Genomic DNA, 12,269 nt, shown 5'->3' with positions numbered 1-12,269 from the left:
TTCATAACTTGATGGAGAGTGGACGGGACAATGCGATTTGCATGAATCCATAGTCGTCCCAATAATAGATTGTAGGACGTGTCCGCATCTATGATATAACAAGTCACTTCGGACTTGAGGTCTCTAATCTGGCATATGAGTTTGATCTTTCCCAGGGGCCGAGTGCTGTTAGCATTGAACCCGAAAATGGTAGTTTGAGTAGCATTCAACCGGTGCATAGGAATCCCCAAGACTTGCATGACTCTGTAAGGCATGATGCTGAGTGCCGAACCTGGGTCAACCTGAACACGGCTGATTTCTGATGACCCGATGTATCCTGTGTAGTACAAGGGTCTGTCATGTTTATATTTCACTTGCATATCCTCCTGAATGAATGATATGCACGGTAGACTTCTTGCTGCTTGTGAGCATTGCATGCAAGGCTGATCTTCAGATGTTTCAGGAATCGGAGCGACTTGAGTGATAAAGCTCTTCGTATTCTTTAAGGCTTCGATGAGAGCTTCTTTAGTAATTTTGGACAACCTCAGGAGTTCATATAAGGTAATCCTGGCCGGTATGTTGGCTAGCTGCGCTATGACGTTGAATTGGAAGGGAGCGCTCGACTCCCCAGGATCCTGGTGAAGATTTTTGTTAAACCGGAGCTCTTTTTGTTTCCCTTTATCAGTCGGCTTATTTGGTATAGAACCCCCAGCGTCTTGGGGCTGTTCTTTGACTTCTTGAGCATTCGGGCCATAGTCTCTTAAGTAAGCTTTTCCCGACCGAGTGCCAGGGTTGTCTCCTGGGTATGCTGCCAGGACGATTCTCTCTTCTTCCGAGTCGGTGAGAGGTTTGAGATGATCATCATTCTCATTCCTAGAGGGGCTAATCATGTTGGATGACTTAGCCTTGCCTCTTTTCTACTTAGACGAGGTGCTTGTCCACTGTTGATCCCCAACCAGGTCAGGATGGACCCACATGATCTCTCCTTTTGAGATAGTGAGCGGTACCAACCCCCTGTCCTTCTGATTGTGTAAATCAGTGTTTTTCAAGTGCATTTCCCCTTTATGGATGGGAATGACACCATCTGTAGTAGCTACAGGGAGGAAATCACCGAACTGAACTGCTATCAAGTTAGTGGATACAGTCTTCTGCTCTGGCTTCAGGGTGAGCACGTTAGCGTTCACCAAGTTTTGCAAGATGTCTTTGAAGGCATAGCACTTCCGGGTAGGATGCCCGAGGAACCTTTGATAACAACAATAGTTGGGGTCGTCCACCTTCCCTGCTTCATCTGGTTTTTTGATCTCGGGGAGCTGCAATTTATTATTCTTTCGAAGTAGTTGGAACAGAGTGTCCACATGCTCTTCTTTGAACGAGTATTGCTTAGGCGCTCTTGGTGGGTTTGGTGCCTTAACTTGCTTCCCCGAGGGTGTGCGTGCATCGGTATCGATAGCCAATGTCTCTTTTCCCTTGGAGCGTGGCGCATTGTTCTGGTTGCGCTGCTGTTGTGGCTTAGGTTGGATAACTTCTTCAGCCTTGACCCGAGCAACAATCTCCTCGGCTTGTTCTCCTTGTGAAACTAGCTGTCTCCAAGAACGACATTCCGCTACTCCCATCTGAGCGAGGAGCTGGGTCTGCAAGTTGTGTCTGCAGGTTTCAACTAAGGTTGATTGAGTCATACCTGACGGGCATCACAATGCCATGCTGTGGAACCTTTCCACATAAGTCTTGATGGACTCTCCTTTCTTTTGCTTTGTGGCGAGAAGAGTTGGGACCCAGACTTCCGTATCGTCTTCGAAGAACCTGGCTAAGAAGAGCCTTTCCAAATCTACCCATTTCTGAATAGATTCAGCAGGCAATTTCATAAACCACTCGAAGGCAACTCCTTTAAGAGTACCGATGAACAAACGGGTTAGAATGGCGTCGTTTGCTACCACATCTTCCGTCTGTGACTTGAAGTAGTAGATGTACTGATTTGGCGATCCTGTACCATCGAATGGCTGCAAGGTAGGAGCCTTAAACTTCGGTGGGTAGGGAGCTATGTCCCACTCAGCAGGATAAGGCCGTATCACACCTTCCTCGCGAAGCTCGCTTATGTTAGCCATTGCGTTAAGGCGTGCTTCTAGCTCATCCACTTTGGTTGACTAAGGATTCGGTTCTCTATCCATTTCTTTCTCGTTTTCGGAAGAAGACTCCAAATTGTGAGTTTTGTGATCCAAATTCTCGAGCATCTTCTGCTTTCCTTTAGAGGTTGTCTTCCGAGAGGCTTCTGGTCTTTGGTCTTTTTCAGCAAGGAGCTGAGCCAACATGTCCTTCATTTGAAGAAGGGTTTCTTGTTGTGCGTTGAGCATGACATGATGTTCGTCTACTATTTTGGCTAAGTCTTCAGGATTCCCCGTCATATAAACAGAAGTCTCTCATGCCACGACGGAGCTTGAAGACTGAGATTCAACGATTGCCGAATGTTCATCATCGGAAGTAATTCCTTTGGCCAACCTTTGATAGTCTACTGAGCGGATAGCTCCTGTCTGCGTCCGAGTATGTAGATATACTCCTTTGAACTCGTCACAAATTTCCCGAACGGTCAAGGAATGACTTCTTTGTGATTCATCAGAACTAGGATGTGAGGCTTTCCCTCTGCCGGTCATGTTGATGGTGACCTGAGGATATTCGGCTTCAGAAACCTTCTTCTTCTGATGATGTTGTCTCTTGGTGGGTCTTACGACATCCACCAGTCTGTCGAACACAGATTGTTGGGATTTAGGTGCGCAACAAAGGCATTTGGAGAGGACTGCTGAAATAATTCATTCACAATGGCACGAATGACTTGTCTGTTGCATTGGTTTTCCTCTTGAGAGTAATTCTCACAAATCAGAGACTTGAGAGTGATTCTTCGTCGGAAATAAGACCCCCTGTCCCTGAGTGGGCGAGACTGGTTCTTGTCGGACATGAATCTTAAACCCATGTCAACTCTCTTGAACTTGGCGGACCACATCGCGTTCTGGAGTCGAAGTGCGAGGGTCGCATTGTGATCTATAAACACCAGGCCTTGGCTTGCATTTATTTGATGAAACAGACCCTTTAGGATCCTGTTTTATTTGGACGCACTCATGAGGCGCGTGTTTACTCTTAGCAGCGCTGTGTTTTGGATGGACAACGCACCACTGAGGGTCGCGTTTAAGTTGTATCACCCGAGGCTTATAGTTGGACTCGTTACCTCGAAGTATGCATTCTGGAGTAGGAACGCAATGTTTGGGCAGAGCCCCAAAGACACAATCCTTACGTTGGACCAGGGATTGGTTTTCTCGAAGATGCGCTCGTCAGATGGATCTCCTCCGTCTTCGAGCAGCGTTCTTCTTGGCTTGTTTCAGAGCCTTGGCCGCGACGTCGGTATTGATTGGATCTTCCTCCGTCATAGGCCTCTTACAACCCAGTACACGCCGTGTGGAATCTTCAACTTGCAAAGCGAGTTTTGTGGAATCTTCAACTTGCAAAAGCGAGTTTAAGGATTTGGCCAAAGGAGAGGGCTTTCTTCGGTGTCTCAACAGTTGTTAAGACTTCCTTAGAGATCTTACAGGCATCTCGCCTAGCTTTAGGGCTAAGCGATCCAGAGGAGAGGGCCTCCTCATACTTGGCTTGGTCGAACTCTACGACAAGAGTTTTGACAGTAGTTCTAGTGAGGTGAATGTCAGATTGCGCCACCACTTCTTCGTCAGAGAAGCCAGTCCCCAGCAGAGTCGCCATCTTTTGTTTGTTGGAAAATTTATAATAAGAAAACGATGAAAGAATCGTGTTTGATTTTATTCTCTCTAACTGTTTAGAAAAAGAATGTCTACAACTCTCTCGACTCTCGATTACAATTTGGATTTCCTGATTATAAAAGAGAAGAGGATTGATCTGAATCCTCCCCTTTGTTTAATTCTGGGTTCTTCACAGTGGCGATGAGATGCCTCCCTCGAATGCTTGCGTCGAGTTTGCTTCTCGTTGACGATCCGAATATCTATACTCACTGGAATAACTGACTTGTGTGGTCGGTCTGATAAAGAACTCTTAATGAACTTTGTAGTTCAGGATCAGTAACAAACTCTGGTGAAGAAGAGTTGTTTGGACTGAAATAATTCGGTTAATAAACCAAGTATTGAATCTCGAGAGATCTTCAGTTGTTGAAGATTGCTGCCTTTTGATCCTCTCTCCAATCAGCCCCCTTTTTTTCCTCCTTTAACTCTGTTGAGTTTGTTGACATTTTATAGGAAGATTAGGGGTGTAACTGACCACTTAATCCGCTCCTATATGGGGGTTTAGTTTCCCCATTATTCGGGTGTGACAACCCACTAAAACCACTCCCCAGATCGTGGGTGATCAACGGTCTTCTCGTAACCGTATGGATTGTGTTTGAATGAGTCAGAAGCTTGGCTTGCGTTCTGGCATGGATTCTGTGTTTGAACACAGCATCTGGAAGCGCGTTCTGTAGTGATATGAAGCTGCGTTTGTAGCGTTGTGAAGGTGTGTTTTGCAGTGATGTGGAGCTGCGTTTGCAGCGTTGTAGAGCTGCGTTCTGTAGCGGTATGGAGCTGCGTTTGGTAGTGATATGAAGCTGCGTCTGGCGGCGATTGGAGCTGCGTTTGGCTGCGTCATAATTACGAGATCGCTTGTAAGTTTCCCATTTTCGAGGGCGGCGCATATGGAGAGGTCTATCAAGATACCCCAAGGCGGAATTCTTTCACCATACTCAGTAGAGGTGTCTTCTGGTGGCTCATAAATATTCGCCCTGGCTATCTTATCTTCCGGCAAGGGAGGAAGTGCTTCATCGAGCTTCGTTACCGCTGTCAATCTCTTCTTTCTCTTGTGATTCTGAGTAGAAGAGTTTGGCAGCGGATGAAGCTGCGTCTGGCAGCGATTGGAGCTGCGTTTGGCGGCAGATTGGAGCTGCATCTGGCTGCGATTGGAGTTGCGTTTGGTAGCGGATTGGAGCTGCGAACGGTGAAGTTGTGGATGCCTTCTCTGTCTTTATATATGTATGACACCAATGACCAGTTGAGAAGGTCCTATTCAGGCCATTTGTGACAATTGAGGCATCCTAATAACGCTCTATCAACTATAGGTCACGATCTCCACTAAGATTTCTTTGCATGGTTTAACCATGTGCTCCTCAGCGTGTCGAATATTTGCCAACAGCTCTCTAGATCTTCCCGCTTTTCTAAAATCATTACACTGCTCATCAATACCTCTAATAGTTGCTAATATAATATTAGTCATGCTGTTGTCGCAGCCATCAAGATCAATCATCTCACATATGAGGTTGCGTTTGTGTTTGCAGCGGATGAAACTGTGTTGGTGATCGAATTGGTGTTGCATCTTGACGATGGTACGCAAGGAGGACTCCCGTCGATTAGTAGTTTCTTTCTGTTAGAGCGTTGCAAAGACTGTCATTTTGTAATCTCGCTTTAGCTCTTTGAGAGTTATCAGATTACGACTCCTAATGTTGATTGAGAAGGTTGTTGATTAGAGCTTTCCTCAGTTGTTGCGAAGGTCGTCAGGTTGTAACCTTCGTCGATCTACGTGAAAGTCTTCAAATTGGAGCCTTCTGGAAGTCGTCAGACTGTAACTTCCATCATCAGTGTTTGATGGGGAATCAACTATCTATTATTATTTTTATACAGCCTACAGAACCTCCTCCAAAGTTTTCGAAAGTTCGCGGTTGACTGGGACGAATTTTCGAAACACTTTGGATCCTAAAATTTTGTTGATTGAATGCACCTCATCGCGGATTGAGTGGAGCATCTCAGGTACTTAGACAAATCCGTTGGCGTCATCCTCCTTGTTTGATTCGTCGGTAATAACTTGGGCTTTAGCTTGTTTGACTATGTTCGTCATCTTCAGGGAAGTTGAGCATCTCCGGGCTTAAGACAGATCTATTATCATAGACAGAGAGAATCACAAGCCTATATAAGAAGGACTTTATCCCTAGCTTAGTCAGGAGAACAGCCTCAGAGGAACTCATTTTGTCTTCTTTCTTGATCAGCTCGTCTGGAGTAATAATCTTAACCGTATCATCATTATTTGGAATATTAACCCCTTTGAAAGGGTTAATTACGTGATAGGCTGAGGTTGGTCACCAGAACGCATGTCTAAATCATGCGTTCAACCGTCTGAATGTGAGGGTACGTTCAGAAGTTAGAATCCCCTTTTTTGAAAACACGAGAATCACGTTTCGGGTGAGATTTTGCCTAGAATCCCGCATCGATTTGACAACTACAGCTGTGTATAAATGGGCCACTGAGGTCAAATCAAAAAGTCATTCGACTTTTCCCTTTCTGGTTCTTCTATCGATCGCTTAACAGGGTTCCTGTTCATCTTCTCCGCCACGATTAGAATGGCTCCCAAGAAGAAAACTGTTTCTAAGTCGAAGATCGCCCAAGCTAAGTATGCTCCTTCGGCTAAAACCTCCGAGGATGATCGAATCACCACGCCGTCGTCTCCGATTTCTTCAATTAACGGTAAGATTGGGCCATCATAAGTCGTTTTGACCAATCCCTAATCCTCGATCTTTGATTGATGATTTGCATTCTACCATTAAAACACAGAGATAATCCTCAGTGTTTCTCAATTCTAGAACGCATGGTTAGCTCCGTCTTTCGTGATATTTCAACACAGGCTTAGATCCTACGTTTCGACTTTTTGAATGCGGGTTGAAACCCTGCGTTTTAAATTTTGACTGTGGGTTGAGACCCTGCGTTTCCAATTTTGACTGCGGGCTGAAACCTTGCGTTTGAATGCAGGTTGAAACCCTGCATTTCAAATTTTAGACGCAAGTTGAAAATCTGCGTTTCGAAGTTCGAACGCAAGTCTGGACCTCATTGTTTAAAATCTGGACGAGGATCTGGACATTGCATTCTTGTGTTAAACTCCTTCATTCAACTGACTGATTTTCTTTTTCATTTGCAGTGTGCTACTCCAATGAGCCTCTTTCCTTCAACCACTACTTTGGTCATGCGGGAGGTGCGGAGAAGAATACAATCTTTAGCTTTGCCTTTGAGTATCCAATATTCCAGGACACCCACAAAGAGCGAGCGAAACTTATCACTCAAGCTTTCCCCGAAACTCTCAGGTCCTTGGTCACAAATGCTAAATTTGAAACCGCAGAGCGTGAGATTTTAAAGAAGCCATCCTTCCTCTTTGGGGATTCTGTTAAAATGGATCCCAAGCGGATGTCCGAGGGGAATTACAAATGGCTGAGGGCCGTCAACAACCGTCGTCTTTTTCTTCCCAATTTGGAGCGGATGTGGCCGATCTCTTATTATCAGTGTGCTTCTATCCCACGGTCGATGAATTGGGAACTCGTTCAGGACCAAGGAGGTGTTGCTACGTGGCACATCACTCATCGGGGCACTCATCCGGCTGGTTTCAATAGTTTTGTGGCTTTAAAGCCAGGTTTATTCCAAAAAGAACATCCTGTCGGAGAGCCTACTAAGTTGGCGGAGGTGTTCATTAGAAAATTTATCTCTGTCAAAGGAGAGTTCCCTGCTCAAGACTTCAGAGCTCCTACATGGGTTCACTCCAGTGAGACGAACTGGTGGGCCCGGATGATAAATTTCGTCTTGGAGGAGCTAGAAGAACCTTTGAGGATTTCTGAGTTGAGGGTGTGGGCCCGGATGATAAATTTCGTCTTGGAGGAGCTAGAAGAACCTTTGAGGATTTCTGAGTTGAGGGTTCCAATAATGGCCACCCGATATGGCATTTCTCCAAATTACAGCGGACTCTTCGCTATGCTGGAATACTACAATCCTCACACCGGCACCTTTTTCACCCCAGTTGGTGAATTAGGCTTCACTCTTCACGAGATGTTTGAAATTTCTGGATTGTCTTTTGGAGAGTTTCCTTATGAGGAGTTTGTTCCTGGAAACAGGGAATTAGAGATCCTGAAAAATGGTGCCCCCGAAATCTACAACACTTACTGGGAATTGATGTGCTATTTCCAGATATGTGCACAAACTACTGGGAAAAGAGCAGGCGGCATAAAACAAGGACAGTAGGCGGAGTATCTTTTTCGCAATCTGTGGGACAAGGATGCTGAGGTGATTCGCTTAGCTGCCAGTACTCTCGAGGAGATCACTAAACGCATGAATGACGCAACCTCCCATTACACTTGCGAGGTAGAGGAGGATGTTTTCCCAGCGTTTACCACATTCGAAATCTTCCATTATCAGGCAGAAATCCCCATCTCTGACATGGCTTTGTTCGCTAGTTTTCAGACTCTTTGGTTGAAGCATTGTGTGGTACCCACAAGACCGGTAGATGCTATTACAGTAGAGGTATTATACTCCGCTATTCTTCTGGCTTATGGATGGCCCTTGAATCTTCTTTCAGCCATGGTGTGTTGCTTACAAAGTGGCTTGCGGGAACTATCTTCCGAGTTTATTGCTGTCAAGAAATTGGATTCGGATGGGACTACTATTGTTCAGACCCCAACCCCTCGGGTGCTGATGTCGTATATTTATTTGGTGTCTTGGTTCGTGTTGCACTACCCCTCGATAATGTTGACTCCTGAATCGAGTGATACTTCGGCTCCTCTCGTTCAGCAATTGGAGACTGCTCGATGGGTCGGTTGGTATCAGGTTAAATTTCGTAAAATATTTAGGCGGGATCATAATTATGAGATCGCTTGTAAGTTTCCCATTTTCGAGGGTGGCGCATATGGAGAGGTCTATCAAGATACCCCAGGGCGGAATTCTTTCACCATACTCAGTAGAGGTGTCTTCTGGTGGCTCATAAATATTCACCCTGGCTATCTTATCATCCAGCAAGGGAGGAAGTGCTTCATCGAGCTTCATTACCGCTGTCAATCTCTTCTTTCTCTTACGATTCTGAGTAGAAGACCGAATCTGTATGAAAGTTTTCCACTCCTCTGAAAGGGTATTTTTCCGCAATAACTTGATGTAGGGTGGATGGGACAATGCGATTTGCATGAATCCATGGTCGTCCCAACAATAGATTGTAGGACGTGTCCGCATCTATGATATAACAAGTCACTTCGGACTTGAGGTCTCCAATCTGGCATCTGAGTTTGATCTTTCCCAGGGGCCGAGTGCTGTTAGCATTGAACCCGAAAATGGTAGTTTGAGTAGCGTTCAACCGGTGCATAGGAATCTCCAAGACTTGCATGACTCTGTAAGGCATGATGCTGAGTGCCGAACCTGGGTCAACCTGAACACGGCTGATTTCTGATGACCCGATGTATCCTGTGTAGTACAAGGGTCTGTCATGTTTATGTTTTACTTGCATATCCTCCTGAGTGAATGATATGCATGGTAGACTTCTTACTACTTGTGAGCATTGCATGCAAGGCTGATCTTCAGATGTTTTAGGAATCGGAGCGACTTGAGTGATAAAGCTCTCTGTATTCTTTAAGGCTTCGATGAGAGCTTCTTTAGTAGTTTTGGACAACCTCAGGAGTTCATATAAGGTAATCCTGGCCGGTATGTTGGCCAGCTGCGCCATGACGTTGAATTGGAAGGGAGCGCTCGACTCCCCAGGATCCTGGTGAAGATTTTTGTTGAACCGGAGCTCTTTTTGTTTCCCTTTATCGGTCGGCTTATTTGGTATAGAACCCCCAGCGTCTTGGGGCTGTTCTTCGACTTCTTGAGCATTCTGGCCATAGTCTCTTAAGTAAGCTTTTCCCGACCGAGTGCCAGGGTTGTCTCCTGGGTATGCCGCCAGGACGATTCTCTCTTCTTCCGAGTCGGTGAGAGGTTTGAGATGATCATCATTCTCATTCCTAGAGGGGCTAATCATGTTGGATGACTTAGTCTTGTCTCTTTTCTGCTTAGACGAGGTGCTTGTCCACTCTTGATCCCCAACCAGGTCAGGATGGACCCACATGATCTCTCCTTTTGAGATAGTGAGGGGTACCAACCCCCTGTCCTTCTGATTGTGTAAATTAGTGTTTTTCAAGTGCATTTCCCCTTTATGGATGGGAATGACGCCATCTGTAGCAGCTACAGGGAGGAAATCACCGAACTGGACTGGATACAGTCTTCTGCTCTGGATTGAGGACACAGTTTGGAGATCATTTAGTTTTGGATGCAGATGATGAGTTGGGTTTTGATTCGAGTGTAGCTGATAGATGTAGTTTGGATATGGCCATTGGTTCATCTTAGGTGGATGTGTTTGAGGCCATTGGAGGTGCTATCAGCCACAGAATTGATAATGTTAGAGAAGGGTTGTGAACTCTTCTAGTGGATTGAGGACTTTGGAGGCCATTTGGTGAACTACGTTCGACTTGATTCCTTTAGCAAGAGGATACGTAGGCAGTCTTTATGATACAGCTGGGTTGGATTTTGATGGGGGTGAGATCGATTTTGTGAGTTGATACCGACATTTGGAGAGTGTTTGCATTCTCATTTGGGTTCTCGACTTGTTGTGGATTGGGTCCGTTATCGTGAATTGTTTCACTTCGTACTGAACGCAACAAGTGAGACATTTGGTTTGGTTGGTGTCGGCTCAGTTTTGGGAAAACTTCGCCGATGTGGAGAATTATTGGGATGTGTGGGGGCCACAAAATTTGCATGGAAGATGTGAACGTGTTTTTGGAGTTCACGCGTCTCGTGGTGGGGCCACATATCCACGAACACGGAAGCAATCAGTGTGCGGCCCACCTAAGTCCTTTCCTATAAATACCTATGTAATTTCGGCCTAGGGTTTTGTAGCAAAGAGAGGGCGGCAGCAAAAGGCAAAGTCGGTTTTTTTTCTTCTTCTTGAGCAGTTGCGGCTGTACGAGTGCAAGGCAGAGGAAAAGGATAGCGTGTGGCTTTGTGCTTGGAGCTTTGGCTCTTTTAAGAGAGATATTTGTGTGAGGGATCTGAGATTTTGTGTGAGGGTTTAGATAGAGTGATTGTAAACCCTAGCTGTATTCTCTCCCTATAATAGTAGATCTCCCCCCTCCTTGCCCCATGGACGTAGGCAGTTTGCCGAACCACGTAAAACTGGTTTGTTTGTGTTTGTGGCCATTCTAATAGTTTTTAGGATCACTCGACAGGTCAGACCTAGAACTGATGAGAGGAAGAGATGATATCTCACATTGTTGAGATATTCGCTTCAGATTCTTGTTTGCTTGGTGAGACGAGAATTCTTATTGGGATCTTTCTCTCTTACTGTGCATCAGAACCTCTACCGAAATTTTTGCTGTGCACAACATGCCAATGGCGTTGTCCCCACGGTCCCATATGGATTAGATAATGGGCTTTGCTCCTCCATCATTGGTTTGACTAGAACTGGACGAAAGCCCAGTTGAAAGAGGAGATACCTTGGATTGTTCTGTTTCCTTTCACTTCCACATTGTAAATCTGCAATTTTGTAATTATTTAATTTTATATTCAATAGTTTGAGTGTGTTGTGAATTATTATGGAGCTCATTATTCATTTGATCACCAATATGCTTCTATGTTTTCTTTTAAATAAATATGACAAACGATTATTTATTGAGTAATTAAGTAATTAACTCTTCCTTCAATGACTATTCTAAGTATAGCTGTATATTAACAAATCTAGATGATCAAATCCCTTAAGCACATAACTTTTGTTTCAATTTAATGCGTAAACTACAACCTAACCCACACGGTAATCTTCCATTTTCAATTCTACTCTGCATGCACAAACAGAAGCAGAGCAGAATGAGTACAATTATTTAAACTGCGGGCAAATTGGAATTAATTAAATTTTGTGAAGAATTGAATAATGTAATTTGCCTTGAGATTTAGCATTATATAACTGGTCAATAATATTATATAATTAGAATGTAATTTGCCTTGAGATTTAGCATTATATAACTGGTCAATAATATTATATAATTAGGAGACATATTATTCGTAGACTACCTACTACTGACGGATTCTGTCTGTTATTGCCATGGGATACATGTGGGGACTATTAACTGTATTTCAGAATTTAATTTTATGAGAGAAATTACTTACTACCAAAAAAATAAAATTATGGGACCCTAAATTCATAAAACCAATTATAGGACAGATGATATAATCTATCATTATATTTAACAGTAATGAGCTTAATCGGCCAAGTGTTTATTTTAAAAGAACAATTAATAATACTATTCGATCGGCTCGAAGCCAATTAGTTCGTTGATTATCTTTTGGTAGATCAAATTTGTTTGCCTCCAAAATCAATACTAACATATACGGTGCTTATATACACCATATTATCCAACACAAAATTTCAAGCAACTAGCTATTTTTTAGTCGACTGTAGGTAACTTAATGAAGTTAACTATTCACCTAATT

The 12,269-nt window shown here is 44.2% G+C and overlaps 1 pseudogene; it reads left to right on the top strand.

The window, feature by feature from the left end:
• The window catches only part of LOC109845936, an 80,278-nt pseudogene extending 79,976 nt beyond the window's left edge, over window positions 1-302 (top strand).

Source organism: Asparagus officinalis, chromosome 6 (assembly GCF_001876935.1).
Source record: "Asparagus officinalis chromosome 6, Aspof.V1, whole genome shotgun sequence".
Classification (NCBI taxonomy): Eukaryota; Viridiplantae; Streptophyta; class Magnoliopsida; order Asparagales; family Asparagaceae; genus Asparagus; species Asparagus officinalis.
The sequence above is the reverse complement of the archived record's forward strand: the minus strand, read 5'-3'. Positions and strand labels throughout refer to the sequence as shown.